The sequence below is a fragment of the Mesoplodon bidens genome (assembly GCF_964165515.1).
Source record: "Mesoplodon bidens genome assembly, chromosome: 2".
Taxonomy (NCBI): domain Eukaryota; kingdom Metazoa; phylum Chordata; class Mammalia; order Artiodactyla; family Ziphiidae; genus Mesoplodon; species Mesoplodon bidens.
Window position 1 is genome coordinate 185,679,390 of NC_138177.1, and position 14,778 is coordinate 185,694,167.

The following is a 14,778-nucleotide window of genomic DNA, read 5'->3' on the forward strand; positions in this document are numbered from 1 at the left end:
TACCTGATCTACTGCTGACCAAAGAGATGTGAACAATAGTCAGCACTGATTATTTAAGCTCCGAGTGTTGGGGTGGTTTGTTACGCAGCTGTAGCTAACTAATACAGACAGGTTCACTTGGAGACATAAGGGTCAGAGACAGACACTTGGAGAAACAGCAGTCTCCTCACCATTTTCTAAAGTACTGAGACACAGAAAGAGCTTTTGTCCAGCTGTTCTTACATGCATTAACTTTTTGTATAAGATAATTTGTTTTAATCCCCACCCACTCCCACCGCACGCCACAGCTGCTCCAGCCCAGGGGTCTTGTCCTTAGAAAGACCTTAAAAAGTTAAACATGTCCTTAAAAAGTTAAAATCCAGCTCTTCCTTAAGTTCTTGAGTAACATGCAGAAACCTTACCATCCTTTTCCTGACTTTAAAATTGCAACAGTGGAACTTACCCGGTGACGCAGTGGTTAAGAATCTGCCTTCTAATGCAGGGGACGCAGGTCTGATTCCTAGTAGGGAAACTAAGATTCCACATGCCTCAGGGCAACTAAGCCCGTGCACTCTAGAGCCCGCACACCACAACTAGAGAGAAGCCCACACATCTCAACAAAGGGCCCACGTACGTGCCGCAACGAAAGATCCAATGCAGCCACATAAATAAATATTTTTGCAATAAATAAATAAAATAAAAATTAAGAAAATAAAATTGCAACCATAATTTTTAAAGGAGGGAGAGTAATTAAATGCTGGTGAACATTTTAGATATTAATAAGGGAATAAATTGTATTTCCTCTTAGAATATTTCCATATTCTGATGAAACAAACCTCCCCACGTACTTGTTAAATAACCCTTATAATTCCAGCGAATTAAACTGATAAATATAGAAAACTCTTTAAATTCTCTTCAAATTCCGATACCGTTCACACTTAGTAAAGTTATCTTATGTCGTTCAGCTTAAAATTACAAACCTGAATCAATTATTTATCATTTTAAAGTAGAATCCCAGGGCTGGTCTGTTGGACAATTTAATACACCAAATGCTCTTAAATATTGCAAGTACATAAAATACCAAACAGAAATGATTTCTACATTTAACAATAAAAGCTGTGGATAGTTTTGCTTCACTGTCATCTCCATGCCGGGTTCCTGTCCTCCGAGGGGACAGAGATGGTTACTCACCAGGGCACGATGACTTGCCCACTCCCAAGTGACCTTTCTCATGATCCGAGCGGCCGAGCTTTTTATAGCCACCGTGCAGTGGGCTCCAGCCCTAAAAAGGGTTGGTCTCACAGTCCAAGCCCGTGGGTTTAAATCCGGTCATCACTCAGTGCCCCTAGGGAAGCTGGCCACTCCTGCTCAGACTGGGGCTGGCCTCATTCCTGGAATCCAGCTGGTCCAGGCCAGCAGAGCCCAGCAGAGCTGCGGCCAACCAAGCCTTCACATGATGCAGCCGAGAAAGAAACAGCTGTCGCGAGTCACTGAGATGCTGGGCGTGGCTGTTCCTGCAGCCAAAGCGACCACCGCACCTGTCTCTGCTCCTCTGGAAACACTGAAGCATCTTCTGAGCCTCAGCGGAGGGCACTGGACACCATCGTCACGTCCTTCAGCCCTGTCGCACCCTCTCACTCAGCTTGGCTTCGCCTCATCTTGCCCCCAGGGGCAGGACCACAGCTCCTACAGGAAATAAAATGGCTCTGGATTCTGCCATCTCCCTTGGCTTCAGATCCTGCTGACGGTAGCGACCCTGAAGTCTACGTAGAATCACGTCAGTCACTGGGCAAGGGACTCCTGGATTTACTGCGCGTTGCAGGCACTGCGTTTTTTACAAACTGAAGGTTGGTGGCCACCCTGCACCGAGCAAGTCTATCGATGCCATTTTTCCAACAGCATTTGCTCATTTCATATCTCTGTGTCACATTTTGGTAATTCTCGCAATATCTCAAACTTCTTCGTTATTACTATATTTGTTATGGTGACCTGTGATCTCTGATGTTACTGTTGTAATTGCTTTGGCACATTTTAGCAATAAAGTATTTTTTTGGTGAAGGTATGTACATTGTGTTTTTAGACAAAATGCTATTGCACATTTAGTAGACTACAGTATAATATAAACATAACTTTTATACGCACTAGGAAACCAAAGACTTCGCATGACTTGCTTTATTGCAATAGTGGCTTTATTGCTGTGGTCTGGAACCGAACCCGTGAGATTCCCTAGGTGCCCGTGCTGAGTTCCAAAATCACACCTTGCAGCATCTCCCACATGGGCTCTGCAGCATGTCAGGAAGCCCTAGGGGTCAGGGGGGTGGTTTCTGATTAAAGGCACCTGGCAGGGGCTTTGTTCACACTTCAGGAACGTCCTAACACGTTAGACTATTAAAGGCTCTGAGAAGTCCTGCAATGAGAAAACCTGTTTACTTGTATTTAACCCCGTATTTTCCCCACCATGTTACATTGTTTTCATGTCACCCCTGTTGAAGACTGTATTATTTGTTCACAGTTATCTGTTTCCCCCCAGTTCCCAAGCTTCCCACGGTCAGAGCTTCTCCACCCTCCTGACTTGGGGCCTGGCCGCTTTGCTTCAGCTGAGGGAGGTGGAGTGCGCGTGCTATTTGCTCGGCTCCGGTCTCTGGCTCCTGCCCTCCAGTTCTCACGGAATGTGACCAAGAAATAAGCAGCTGTTGTGAGCCTCTGAGATGCTGGGTGTGTCTGTGCTGCAGCCAAAGCTGACAGATGCAGAAAGTGGTACCAGAATGATGACCATGACAGCATGGTGACATTGGCTTTGGTGTAGAGAAAACTCATAGGAGGCTGCAGGAGCGGACACCATGTCACGATGTAGCCAAACAATCCCTGAAACAGATGCCTGTGATGACTGGGAGGGCAGACCCCGCACCCAGTGAGCATGTAGCCCCGGGGAAGAGGCTCAGAGGCAGGTCCTCGGCACTGAGCTGTCCTCAATCGGCTGCATCTGACCGAAGGTACCACAAGAGGAAGGTCTGTTCACAGAAGGGGGAAAGGGGCATCCAGAAATTCTGGGGTCCAAGATGCAACTCCTTCTCTTGAATAAAAGCAAAAGGTTTCAGATTAAGACTCAGCCTGGGGACAAAGACCAGATAGGAGAACGGGGCTCCCGCCGTCTGATGGGGTGGAGGTGCACTTAGCAGGAAACTGTGGCGAAGAGGACACATCTGGGAAAGCCTGTGCTGGTCTCAGCTCTGCTCAACCTGATTCCACACCACCCCCACCTTCTCTTTCCAGACCCCAGGCCGAGGGGTACCCTTCATCGGGGCCATGATGATCTCGTGTGAGGTGTGGCGGGTAGGATAATGACCCCCCAAACACATACACACCCTGATGCCTGGAATCCATGAATACGTGACCTGACATGGCAAAAGGAAGTTTGCAGATGGGATTAAGTGAAAGGTCCTGGGATGGGGGTTATCCTGGATTATACAGGTGAGTCCAGTGTCATCACGAGGGTCCTCAGGGACCAGGAGGATCCGCGTCACGGAGAAGAAATGACAGTGGAAGCAGAGTCCAGGGAGGAGAGGACACTGGGCTGCTGGCTGTGAGGATGGAGAACGGGGACAGGAGCTGAGGAACGCGGGCGCCTCTAGAAGCTGGAAAAGGCAAGAAACAGGTTCTCCCTGGAGGCTCCAGGAGGAGCCGGCCCTGCCCACGCCTTGGTTTTAGCCCCGTGAGCCTATCTGGGCCATCTGAACACCAGAACTGTAAGAGAATACATTCTGGTTGTTTTCCGCCACCTCGTCTGTGGCAGTGTTTTCGTAGGAAGCTGATAGAAGGGGGACGGGATGGGGGCAAAGCCAATCCTGCATTTCAGCTCCTCCTGATGGAGCCACGGGGCACGTGCACTCATCCCATTTGCCAGAGCTTGTCACGTGGCCGCACCTGAAGCCCCTGGGCCACAAAAGCCCACTCCCCCACCGGGAAGCAGGGGCTCGGGTCCCGCCCTCACCCTACCGGTGAGGTTGTGCTCCCAGAGCGGGATCAGGGCCCTCAGTCAAGGAAACTGTGCCGACCACCGGCAGGTCTCAGGCCTGGAGGAAGGGGTCCAGACTGTCAGACAACGGGGCACAGAGAGTGCTGTGCACTCAGCCCGGGACTGCTGGCCCCCAGGTTCCACGGGGTCCCCAAAGAGCCCGCCTGCACCCACAGCATCAGGACCCCAGGGTGATCCTCATGCGTGGGTCTCGGGGCCCCATTCCAGATCCAGTGAATCGACCTCACCTGCCCGTGGAGCCCGGGAACCTCCTTTGTTCAACGGCCTTTAGGGTGAGGCCAGAGGCCCAAGGACATGGGGGCTGCCATGGCAGAGTTTGGATTCGGGTAGAGGCATGGGACCAGACCACAGGTGACCATCCTCAGGTCTGTGTGCCCTTTGCCAGTGCCATTCCTTAGCCCTCAGGGGCACAGGGGTGGAGGGGTTGGCATCCGTGCTCTTGAAGAGGTCCCCCTGCATATCGGGGTGGCCACTGTCCCCCTGTGCTCCTTGGTCACCATGTCCCTGCTTCCCTCGAGAGAGGCTGGCACACACAGATGTTGGCACGTCCCACATGGGGCTGTGCCATCACCCTGGGTCCCTCCAAGGTGGGAGGGCACGTGTAGCAGACCGCAGCCCCCCACAGCCAGGCCAACCAGGCGGGGCCAGCCGAGGCCCAGGTGACCCAGCAGAGGAGACGCGTGAGGGGGCTTTCGCCGCTGGTCCTTGTCCAGGGAGGACCAGCCCCCTGCGGGGCGTCCACGGCAAATTCTGCCTGTGCCGAGTACTTTGTATGTACTAGGAGAGGTGCTGGGGGTCCCCTCTCCAGAGGACCAGCCCCCCTTCAATGGGGGGCACAGGGGACCAAGAGGGGAGCTGAAGCTTCCCACTGTGGGAGCCACCATGGCCCTGTTGCCCAGCTCTGGAGTTTTCTGTGGGCATCAAGGTCCCAGAGCCAGGCTCCCGGCAGCAGCACCGCCCCAGCACACCTACCGGCGACAGTCCGGAACCTCCCCCATCACTGGTTACCCGAGTGACGTAGCGTCTTGTCAACCCCCGCCCCTACCCCTCACGCGTTACCCCCGACTCAGAACCTTAGTGCACCTGTCCCCTGGAGGCTTAAACAGGACTTTGCTCTCTCACAGTGTGGAGGCTGGAAGTCCGAGACTCAGGTGTCGGCAGGTTGGTGCCCCAGGACTCTGTGAGGGAGAATCTGGTCCAGGCTTCTCCCCAGCTTCTGGTTTACCGGCAACCCTTGGCATTCTGTTCCGTGGCTTGTAGATGCATCGCCCAATCCCTCTCCTCCATGCTCACGTGGCGTCTCCCTGGGTGTGTGTCTGTGTACAGATTTACCCCTTTTTACAAGAACGGTTCTGTTGGAGTGGGGCCCACCCTAATGACCTCCTCTTCACCCGGTTGCCTCCATAAAGATCTCATCTCCAAATGTGGCTGAATTCTGAGGTGGGGGAGGGTATGACTCCAGTACATCTTTTGGGGGGACACGATTCCACCCCTACACTTAGGGAACAGCTCTCCGTAAAGACCCTCTCACCCCCTCCCCCACCCCCGTTTCCTGGTTTCCGTAGAGAACGGAGCTTCCTGGGGGCCGTCCTGGACCCTAACGCTCCCGCCCCCCAGATCCACCCCATCAGGACCACACAAGCGCCTGCTGGCATCTCCTCCTCACACGCTCCAAGGGGCCGCCCGACAGCCTCTGACACCGTGGACTCCGGAGGGGCAGGAGAACACCCACACGGGCAGCCTCACGTTCCACACCCCTAGCCCAGCACCCGCAGGGTCCACGCCCATGTGGTCCCCCATCCTATGCGTCTGCTGGTCCTGCGATTCCTTCTGTATCCCTCGAGGGCACCCCGAGATCATGGGGGAGGGGCTCCAGGAGAGAGGGGTGTCCTGCAAGGCACCTGCCTCAGCTGAGGTCTCTGGGTGGCAAGGGGAGGGGCCTGTGCTCCTCTAGGGGTCAAGGGTCTGCCTCTGCTGCCAGAGGACTAGGGACCCTCGGGCCCAGAGCCTCAGGTGCCCCCACCGCGTGTCCCCAGCCGGGTTCTCGGGGTCCTGCTCCTCTGCTATCTATCACAACCCCACCCATGTCACAGGAGACCCTCAGAGGTCAAGCACCCAGCCACCCTTGCAGCCCTGCCACCCACCGTTACGTCCTGGGCCTGCTTTCAGCGGGGTCTGCCCGCAGTTTCAAGGGAACTTGGTAAGACAGCATCCCTCCCCATCCCACTGCCCTGTCATCCGTCAGCCACCCAAACCCACAGCCTTCTCTCGCTGAGGTTTTTAGCACAGGACACAGAGGCTGTCCTGCCACAGTCCCCATCGACGCAGTTACCCTCGCTCAAGTCACTGCCACGGTCACTGCACGCCCAGCCTCCCACCTTCCACCTGTACCTCTGCCCCCGCTGAGATCCTTAGCCCCACCAGGGCCCCAGACCACCGAGAGATCATCTCCAAAACGTCTTCCTGACGGTCTGCCTTCCAGGGCCACCTGGGTCTGGGCCCTGCAGAAAACACAGCCTAATAGGGAGGCTTTGAGGCTGCTATCTAACCAGGGAGCAGTGGGGAGGGAAGTGGAGGCGGGTGGCCACCAGGTCAGGCCCCCATGGCACAGCGGCCTGTGCCCGGAGCCTTCCCTCCTGCAGGGAAGGAGAGGTGGCCATCCACTGTCTCAGATCCCCGGCCCTGAGGGTGTTCCCTTCTGCAGACTCTGAGCACCGCCCTGTGGCAGCATCAGCAGGATGCCCTCCAGGGCCGGGAAGTATCACAGCTCACACCTCCATGGGCTGGGAAGAGAGCAGGTGTGGCTGGAGCTTCTGCGTGGAGTGTGGGGATATCTGAAGCAGCAGGTGCAGAACCGAGAGGCCGGGGCCCAGGCTTTCCCAGGGGGACACGCTGACAGGGTCATCGCTGACCATACAGCCAAGGCTGGACAGGGAGGCCCCATCCCCGTTAGTCAGCACCGGACAGCAGCTCAGGTGATGTGCGGGCCGGAGAGTGAAGTAAGAGGTATTAAGAGGAGGAAAGAGGGCTTCCCTGATGGCTCGGGGGTTGAGAGTCCACTTGCCGATGCAGGGCACACGGGTTCGTGCCCCGGTCCAGGAAGATCCCACATGCCTCGGAGCAGCTGGACCTGTGAGCCATGGCCGCTGAGCCTGCGCGTCCAGAGCCTGTGCTCCACGACAGGAGAGACCACAACAGTGAGAGGCCCGCGTACCGCAAAAAAAAAAAAAAAAGAGGAGGAAAGAAAGCCAAGTGCTACCAGGGGCATATGATCCAGTGCCAGAAAATCCACCAGAATCCGTTAAAGGCTGTTCTAAGCCACGGGAAAAGTCAGCCATGTGACCTGGTCAGAATTAACGCAGAGAAGCCCGTGGCTCTCTTACAGGCAAACAACCCACCCAGAGCTACAATGGAAGAAAATGTCTGTGTAAAATCGCAACTGGTAAAAAAGATTAAGTAGCTCGAGGTGACTCAGAAATGTGCAAGATCTAGATGAAACTGGCTAGCCTTCCTGAACCAATCAGTACATTTAATAAAAATCCCCCTAAAATAGATAAACAACAAGGACCCACTGTATAGCACAGGGAACTATATTTAATATCTTGTAATAACCTATAATGGAAAAGAATCTGGAAAAGAACAGATACATATATGTGTCTAACTTTCAGAATCACTTTGCTGTTCACCTGAAACTGACACAGCATTGTAAATCAACTACACTTCTATTAAAAAAAATTTTAATCCACCTAAAATATGCCATGCAGCTTTTTATTGGAACCAATCAGATTTTAAAGTCCACACAGGGGACTTCCCTGGTGGCACAGTGGTTAAGAATCCTCCTGCCAAAGCAGGGGACACGGGTTCGAGCCCTGGTCCAGGAAGATCCCACATGCCACGGAGCAACTAAGCCCGTGCGCCACAAATACTGAAGCCCACGTGCCTAGAGCCCGAGCTCCACAACAAGAGAAGCCACCGCGATGAGAAGCCCAGGCACCACAACAAAGAGTAGCTCCCACTCGCCTCAACTAGGGAAAACCTGCGCGCAGCAATGAAGACCCAAGACCCAACGCAGCCAAAAATAAATAAATAAATTTTTTAAAATAAATTAATTAATTAAATAAAGTCCACACGGACGGGAAAGCATGAAGGAACGCCCAGCTCTGGCCACTGGCTGGTCCCGTGAGCTCTCAATGGTTTATGCACATTTAAATGGTTGAAAAATATCAAAAGAAGAGTAGTCGTTTGTGACACAGGGAAGTAATGAGATGTAGGTGTCAGTGTCCATAACTGCAGCTTTAATGGCACACAGCCGGTCCACCTGCTGACCTTTGCGACCACCTCTGTGCCCCAACGGCAGAGCTGGCTTGTGGCAACAGAGACCTGAGCTGTGAATCGTAAACTCTCGGGGCCACCCCTGCTCTGGGGTACCACGCAGCCAGACTTGGCCCCAGCTCCCCAGGGCTCCCTGAGTCCTGCCGCATGCTAGGCTGTGCCAGGCTCCGGGAAGACGGGGGTCTGGGGTTGGGGGGTCCCTTCCCTCGTGAGCTGACCTTCCAGCCAGCGAGATAGACAGTAAAACACGTGACGGGGTGGGTTCTGGATGGGGCAGCCAGGCAGGCTCTCTGGGAGGAGAACCCTAACAGACTCAGAGTGGCACAAGTGAGCCACACCAGCGTCTGGAGGGCAGGTGCTTTGGGAGACGGGAGAGGCAGGTGCAAAGGCCCCAGGGCAGGAACGCCCCTGGAGAGCGGTGCAGTCAGAGAGGGGACCCAGGGCTCACCAGACACCACGCTCACCCCCTCACAGGGCTGTTCTATGGCAGGAGGGGGTGTAAGGCCCAAGAGGCAGCACAAAGCCGGACCCATAATTGGGACTGGTGAGGAGTAGGACCTGCAGTTGGCCGAGGAGCTGCGGGTCCAGGACAGCGAGGAGGTGCAAACCTGGAGAATTTGGACTTTGTGTTGACAAAGACTGTCCTCTTGACCGAGCCTCAGACGGCCTCCTGGAGCCCCGTCTTCCACTAGGCCTTGTCCTTGGGCCCTGCCTTCAGCCTGCCCAGCCCAATGGTAGCCAGAATACCCCCTGAATCAGTTAGGGGAGAGTGCCCCCAGCCCTGAGACCTGATCAGTGTCCATATCCAATCAAATTCCTTCTCCCCGACCCTGATGTCCCCCACCCTGGCCTCCCTTCAGCAAGAATCCCCCTCCCCTTAATGTCTACTCTTCTAATTTTCCACCCCCTCCCCAGTCCTGCCCCTTGGCTATAACTCACCTTGTCCTGTGGTATGCGGACGGGAGCCTGGCCCCTCTCCCCTACGGCAGCAGTCCTGAGGGAAGACCTCCTTACATCTGAACAAGTGTCAGAGTGATATCTTCTCTGACAGTGACCACCCACCCCGGTCTCACCCGGCCCCGGCCAGATCCCCAGCTCTCCCTGACATTCCTGAGACCACAGCCCAAGTCGGAGAGGGGCCCGACCCTAGACAGTGCCAGGGGTCAGCCTGAGACTCGGGGCACCCCTGTTCATCGAGCCGCAATGCGTCCGATCGTGGCACCAGCTCCATGAGGGCACCCACCACCCCCTCCAGGAGGGCAGCTCGGCCCGACTTCATTAATCTAACGCTCGCTCATGTGTCAAGGTGCACAGCAATTTCTGTAAAAATGATCTGGCTGCTAATTAGGCTGTTTATAACTTGTTTCCCTGGTCGCTAATGATAATTAACATGCAAATTAGCTCAGGGAGGGAAGGCTCTGGGGCCCCCAGTTCATTACCACGTTAATTACTGTTTGCATACTTAAGCATCACAGATATAAATGGCGGCATTTAGTGTAATGGGCAAGACGATAATTATACCAACGACATTTTGAAAAGTCATTTTGGTGTGTTATTTTTCTGTGTGATTAATGCTTCCCTGCCTGGTTGATAAACTTCGTTAGTTCAAACCAATATAGCCTCTGTACACAAACCGGCCAGCAGGCGCGGCCCATTAATCTCCCCCCATCCCCTGATGGCTACAAAGTTTCGGAGGAAGGAAAAAGGCAAAGGAGAAAGTTGGGCAGCTTTGGGGGAAGGAGAACTTCCCGAACTTCTTGCTTTTAAGCAGCTGGTTCCTTGGAATCTGCTCTCACGGCCACGGCAGCTGGTAACTGTTTAAGGTGCTGAATGTGGGGAGACCTGTGACTCGAGGCCAGTCTCCTCTCAGGGAGCCGGGCCGGGCCTCCCTCCTTCCTTTCTTCCTACCCTCCCTCCTTCCTCCTTCCCTCCCACCTGTCAGGTAGGTGCCCACTGGGCAGTGGCAGCGCTGTCCTGCTGGAGCCAACATTCCAACAACAAAATCCAATAACAGACAAGTGGACGATGCTGGGCAGTGAAGCAGGCGAGAAAGCAGAGGGGAGCAGGGAGCTGTTTTAGATGAAAGGGGGACAAAGAAGGAAGCGAGGGAGGACGAGTGGCGGCAGAGGGGCAGGCGGTGCAAAGGCCCTGGGGCAGGAACAAGCTTGTCAGGGTGCTGGGCGGGGCAGGTCCCAGGGGCAGGAGCTGTTGGTTTAGGGGAGTCCCAGAAGCCTCCCTGATAAAAAGAGGGGCCTTCCCCATCAGCCTAGGACCTCAACATCGCACACCTGCTCCTTCTAAAACGGGAGCTTCACCCACAAGGGTGCCCCTAAGGCGGAGGCGCCCTTGGCAAGCCTCGGCCACTGTAATTGAGATTAAGAGACAGGTGGGCGATGGGTGAGGAGAGCGGTGGGGACGCGCCTCCTCTGCTGCATTATTGATGGAGGGATGATGATCGGGACAGGCGTGGTCCCCGTGCCAGCCTGAGGGCTGCTGGGCCTGCAGGAAGCTCGGGGCGAGGCCAGCAGATGGAGGGGTCCGTGCCCATGGGTGGTCAGCAGAGAGGGGGAGGGGCCCGAGAGGAGGGGTCTCCCCGTCCCAGGCTCCCGGCTCCAGACTCCAGAGGACCGTGCAGCCTGCAATTCCTGCCCATCTGGCAGGAGGGATGAGAAGCTGAAATTTCATCTGGTGACAAACAGGCCCCGGCCCACCTCGGTCCCCTGGATCCCACCGGTGTCCCTGTGGTGTCCCCCATTGCTGTTCTGGTGTGTTCGGCCACTGTGCCACAGGTGAGCCTCCAGGGCTGAGGGAGGGGCTGCTCAGAGCTGGGGGGGGGGGGCGGGGGTTGGTGGGGGGGCGGGTTGTCCTGAGCCCTGGCAGCCAGGGGGCTCTGGGTGGCTCACACACCCTGGGAGAGCACCCTGGGGAGCACAGGATGGTGGGGGTCGCTGAGCCCAGAGAAATGACCAGAGCTGCTCCTGGCTCCTGGGGAGAGAGGAGAGTACCCCTGAGAGGCCAAGGTCAGCTTTGGGGGGGTTGGGTGCAGTCACAGGCTGTTGCTAAGAGCTCCCCTTTCTAACCGAGGTTGGTGGAGAAGCAGGGAGCCTGACTTGTGGCTGGTGCCTGGGGAGGAGGGGGCAGGCATGTTGGAGGCCAGTAGGCTGCGGGTCCCAGGAGAGCTTCCAGGGAGACAGGAGGGGCTACATGGGCCCTCCCCTCCATCGTGTGCGGGGTGGACAAGACCAGCTTGCCTCCGGGGTCGGGCCACGGCCCCTGCTTGGAGCCTTGGCCGTGGAGGCAGCTCACGGGCTTCAGGAGGCCCAGCCTCCCCACCCCCGGCCGAGGAGCAGCAGCCTCCGAGCCACTGGTCCTCCCGGGGCCACAGTGGAGCCTGCAGGCGGGGCCACAGCAGGAGCGGTACCAGACCTAGCACCCACCTCCCGATTTCTGGGCCCAGCGCTGGGATCAGGCCTGACCTTGGGGAGGCAGGTGCAAAGGCAGGGAATGGGCCAGGGTGAGTAAATGCACCTGCTTTTGTGGAGGTGATGGGTAAACTGATGCCCTCCAGTCCCTCTCAGAGGAGCCCCAGGGGAGGGGTTCGTGAAGATTCAGAATGAGCTCCCGACAGGGCCGGGGAGCTGGTCCCTGGGCGAGCGACCCCACTGCTCCGTGTCTTTCCATAAAAAGGCCCAGGAGTGCCCAGCACACCCCACCTCGAAGGAGGTAAAAGCCAAGGCCATCAACCAACTGTCCACTTTCATGAACTGCTTTTAGTTCCAACTCCTTTGCCGTGCTCCTGCTCACACCGAAAATCGTTCTGGAAACGGGGGCTCAGCACTCTCTCCAGCTGGCAGGACTTTATCCCAGTCAGGGCTGTGACTAGGACGGTATCTGGAAAAGGGACCATGTGCTCCTACTGGGACTGACATGGGCGCTCGCGTCCCTTGGGGCAGCCATTTCATGGCCATCTCCGGGAGTGTAGGGAGTCCCTGCAGGGGACTGGGCGGCACCCCTAAACCCACCCGGGTCTGACCGCATGCACTGGGGCAGCTGGGCAGGGAGAACGTCCTCCTGGGGGGCGGTAACGGCGCTCGGAGGTTGTCAGCTCAGGGCTGCTCCTTGCTCCATTCCTGGCTCCGTGGGGCATCCATCCAAGCGTGTTCAGTTGGAGCCTTAACGCTTCCGTCACAATGACACCCCGTGTGCCCCTAAAGCTGTGGATGAGTCACGAACGCCCCACAAAGATGTGGCCTGGCCTGGCCTGGCAAGGTTTTGAGGGGCACAGCAGTGTGAAGAGCAAGTGCACTGAACCACCTCCATCTGGATACCGGCCAGAAATGGCGAGAACCCCACTGTAACGGAGAGAAAGCAGCTTCCTTTTGAATTCAGTTGTCACACCCCGGCCTGAAGCAACACACACCTGCACACAGGATCCCTGCGCCTGGTCCAGCATCCTAATGTTGCCCTGGGGGGTTACCTGTATCCAGGTGTGCTGCTCCCAGGTAGGGGCTGCGATCACAGCTTCTGGCCCACCGAGACCACTGGGCTCATCCGGCCAGCGCCCGAGGGTCCACGGGCACCATGTGCCAGGGCAGAGGCTCGGGGGACCCATCAGGCTAATGTGACAGCGACTGTCAGGCAGGACCGCTGCCTCCGCGCCCCGGGCCCCTCCCACAGCCCTGTGACAGCCCAGCCCCATTACCGCTCTTGCCGAATTAGGGTAGTAAAATGAAAGTAATCAAAGCCGTGGGAGATCTCTCACCGCTCAGCTCGGGTATTGTGCCTTTGTGAATGTCAAGGAGCTAAAGAGCGGGCCAGGAGCTGGACCGGGGGGCCAGGCCCTGCTGACCACACCTGCCTGACCCTTGCAGACCTTGAGCCCAGACTCTGACTGTGCCCGTGGAGCCCTCCCTAGAAGGCTGGCGGGCCACGTCCCAGCAGCCAGGACCCTGGGGAGGACATCAGAGGCAGCCCCCCCTCCCCTGCCCCTGCCCACCCTGCCCCACAGCATCCAGTGCCCTAGTGGGCACTCCACCTGGCTCCCTGAGCCCCACAGAGGACCGGGGTTTCCCGGCATCTGGGAACCTAGGCACCTTGAATTGGGAGGGGCCCTAGCCCCAAACAGGACCACGTCTCCAGGGACGTGCAACTCGGCGACCTGCCCAGGGGCCCCTGCCAGGGCTGGGCTCAGCGTCTCGGACCCCAGTGCCCCAGCAGCCGTGCCCACCTCTGCACCTCCTCACACCCTCTTTGCTGCTGGGAGGGGGTGAGTCCTAAAATATCACCCCCACCCCATGCTGCCGGCCCTCCTGCACTACAGTCCAGGTGACCCTGGGCCAGCAGGTGCATGCCACAGCCTCTTAGGGCCTCATCTCAAGAAGGGACAGGCCCTCTGCTCAGGAGTGGCGCCCAGGCCATTGGGAGTGGAGGTGGCTGGTCTGTCTGCCCAGCTGGGAGTAGCCTGTGGGGAGGGCGACCCAGGGCCAATAGGAAGACCTACAGGAGCCCAAGTGGGCGGGGCGACTTGGGGGCCGGCTTCCTAGGAAGCCACCTGCAGGAGGCGCACCAGCCCGTAGAAAGGGGCCCTGAACCAGCCAGACAGCTCTGGGGATGGCAGACCCAGGGCTCCTGCACCTCCCCGGAGCTCCTTCCTCACCTGTGAGGGTGATGAGCATGCGTGTGCGGCTAGCCCCAGACTGCAGGCAGCTGCTGCCCGGCGCCCAGGGGCCCCATAGCCCCTACCCTCCTCCCCAGACTCGGGGCTCAGGCTGCCCAGAGCCTGGTCCTGGGGTGGCGTCTCTCCCCGCCCCTCCCTGTGCGCTGGTGGGGCAGGGGGGCAGGGGGCAGGGTCGGCGGGGCGCAGGGGGCCTGGGGGACGGGGCGGGGTCCGAGGCGGGGGCGCGCCTGGCCGCTGGGGGCGCCGCTGAGCCGCCGAGCCGCCGGGGTGTTGACGGTGTCCCGGGAAACGGACCCGCCCTCCGGACCCGGGCGCTGCGGCGGTGGGCGCCTCTGGGAGCCCAGCCGCGCGGACCCTCGGGCAGAGCCGCGTCCACCGCCCCTCCACCCGGCCACCAGCAGGTGTGGTGGCTCGAGCCTTTCCCTTCCCCGCGCGCCCCGCACGGCCTCGGAGCACAGGCGAGTGTGAGCGCGTTTGCACATTGGGGGGCGCCTGTGTGTGCACATGCGTGTGAGCGCGTGCGTGTGTGTGCACACGCGTGTGTGTGTCTCAGTGTGTGTCGGAGAGCATACACTTGGTGGGGGTCTTGTTTGCAGGCACTTTGGGATCCAGGAGAGAAAGGGGCATGAGCAATTCGTTCTTCAGGTCAGAAGGTTTGGGGACGGGGAGAGGCACAAGACAGGGCTGGTCCTGAACTGACCTCAAGACCTGACCCTCCGGCCTGGGCCATCGTGGCTCCCCACTGCCACCCAAG